Below are 3,189 nucleotides of genomic sequence, written 5' to 3' on the forward strand. Positions count from 1 at the left end.
AAGTTGACCTTGAGCACTGAAGGCCCGCCCGCTCGTGTAGGCCCTTTGGGCGCGCTTCAATTTGCCTCACTTAGCGTATGCGGACTAGGTTTCTATGCGTTATTATTCTAAGGTGCCAATGCGTTAAAGTGTTCAAGCTACTTGTTTGCACTACACTGATGGCGCGGCTAAGTGATAAAATTATCTTTTGAGATATCATAAAAACTATAACCCCGTTTTCAGAATATTGAAATTGTTTAATGATATATCAGCAACGCGTCTGTAGGGAAGTTCTAGTCAGTCGAACTCGTTAACTAATTTTAACTGTTTTTAAAAGATAATTTTATACTCTTTTTTTTGCTAGCCGCGTTTTAGTTAGTGGACGGCAGCGTGCGTTACCTGACAGCCCACTCTTTTATCCTTTAGTATTCTAAAGATGAAGCGATAATACGAATCAGTGCAAATAATATTTCGCCAACTATAACTTCTGTTTCAAACTGTGAGTGTAGGCCCATTACCTGCCCAAATGCAGCTGTGCAGGCTTGTCCAATTTTAATCATTTTTGAATGCCATCAACTTTATGAATCAGAAATTTAAACAACGGGTTTCAAATTGTAAAGGATTACACATTCCACTGATCGCAAAGTTGACTTTCGAGGTTAGATCACAGGGCTGTTTTTCAGAAGCCAATACTATTTCCACATCATCAAAATCAACAATTCACTATACGTCCCACTGTTGGGCACAGGTCTCTTATAAGAAGATAAATTAGATCATATCCCGTCTATGACTACTAAACATTGCTTAGAAATTATAGTCATAGTATGTGCTACCACAAGGACTTGAACAGTCGACCTCTAAATTAAGAAGCTACCGTATTTCCCAATGGGCTACCACTTTTTCTCCACGCCGCATAAATATTGAGATACTATTTTGGTAGATGAAACAGCTCTTGTTAACTAACAAGCCCAAGTTCAGAGGCCATACCCCGAGTACATACTCCTGTCAAAATTTCGGTTGATTCGATTAACTACCTCCGTGGCCGAACGGTTACCATGCCGGACTGCCACGCAGAGGTCCCAGGTTCGATTCCCGGGCCGGGAGAAATACTTGTATGGCCTACATTTATTTCTCTCGTGAGTTTGGGTGTAATTTGTGGTTGTCTATGTGTGTGTCCATGGCACCCGCGACACAGGGTTTCCCTAGTGCGGCAGCGTGTTAACTGGAAAGGGACAAGTGGCACCCCTCATGGAAGAGTGGCATAAGTGGTGATACGTCAAACATGTTTATTGCTCCATTAGATACAGAAAAATATAGTATTTTAAAAACCGGCAATCTATGTCACCACCGCACTACATGTCTTCAACCCTGACGTTGGCGTCGCGCAAAGCGACGGAGCCATAGATACAAAAGTTGAAGTTGAACCCACATACTCGACAATTCTTTTAAATCTATGTATCTACAATATCAGTCGATAGAGTCACAAGAATGGGAGAGGATGTGGGTTATATTTTTCTGTATCTGATAGAGCAATAAACGCTTTTGGTGTAACTCCACTTATGCCGTTCATTCTTCAATGAGGGGTGCGAGTTATAAGAGATATTTTTATTAGTTATAGACATGCACTTAACTACAACATCTCGTGTAAATTTCTTTGTGAAAGCACATTTTTAACGAATATTTTTTCTCTAAACATACATACTGGCGGCGACTAAAAAAAACATAGGACACAAATAGCAATATATGTGTTCATAAAGCAAAGCTCATAATAATTTTGATACGCATTGTTTATTTGTTGAAATTTATTGACCACAACACATAATGGTACAAACGGCGGATTTAATGCTAAAAGCATTCTCTACCAGTCAACCTATGTATGAGGAAAATTAAATTCACAAACGCGGCAAATTAAACCAAATATTATAATAATAATGTAATAACATTAATGTAATAAATATAATACATAACTATAACAAACAAAACTAATACATTCATAATATATAAATGTATATATAAATATTTTTATTATTATTATTGTGTATTATTATGATTATTTTTTATTTATAACATATTATAAGTAACAGAAGATGATGATGTTGATTTATATACGAGTAGGTATAACTTGTATTTCGATATTTCCAATGAACACTTAATTTTTGGACCTGTTCTGTTTTCATTTTGTTATTTGTTTCTTTTTTTTTCACAAAATCATCATCGGGGATTATAGTATTAGTAAATAAATATGGCTGTTTACAAAAATAACAGAAAATAACCAAAAAATTAAGTTGGCGTAGCGTTCATTGGAGGAGTCGATTTGCTTAAATTATAAACAATCCAAGACCCATCAAAGACATCCGTTATCAAGCAAAGCAAAATTTACGATTTGCGCTTGAAGCGGTAGAACTAGATGGATATAACAATTCATATACGAATAATGACAATCTTTTCGAGTATTCGATTCGAATAAACACAACCTAACTATGTAAAAGCCTTGCAAATTTTTTACGCTGTTCAGACATTACCCGATGCCTTATTATCATTTGCCTTTACTACCCAGTTAAAATAACTGATAATTAACATAGCACAATCTCTAACAAACAAACACCTAATGCTCGTTTCAAATGAGTGAGCATCTTGCATGCAAATTTCATGCAATGAGTTCGCTTGTGTTCAAAGCAGTACTCATTAATAGAAATTAAATGTCAGAGTTTTTATTATTTGTTAAAAAAAATATTATTCACACATATAAAAGATATTATTACACGAATTGTATTTAAACAAGCTCACTGTAGCATTGAGTTAGTAGCACGTCAATCGCTAAAAGCGGTCGTTTTTCAATAAAGGCTGAAAAGCACTAGGCGAAACTGCACTGCACTACAACAAAAGAAGCGTTACATCCTTTTGACGTTCAAAGCCACAGTGCCGGATCGCACCGCTGTAGTACGTTCTGTCTTAAATGGCTATACACTACAGTGGATTGTATGTACATAAACCGTAAAAAAAATCTTGGAAACTCGTCACTTATAACTGTAATGTAGCGTATGCCCAAGATTATTTGCCTGCATGTGCTGTTGAACATTAAAACCACCGATCAATGCAGCATAGCCAAATTTTTGTTATCACATATAGAATGTTCTCGATCAAAATATTCTTATTAGATATACTCATTACCAGTCTTCATTTTCGAAAAGCACATAGAACAATTTGCTT

The sequence above is a fragment of the Hyposmocoma kahamanoa genome, unplaced genomic scaffold, assembly GCF_003589595.1.
Source record: "Hyposmocoma kahamanoa isolate Upper Pololo Valley unplaced genomic scaffold, ASM358959v1 68, whole genome shotgun sequence".
In the NCBI taxonomy this organism is placed as follows: domain Eukaryota; kingdom Metazoa; phylum Arthropoda; class Insecta; order Lepidoptera; family Cosmopterigidae; genus Hyposmocoma; species Hyposmocoma kahamanoa.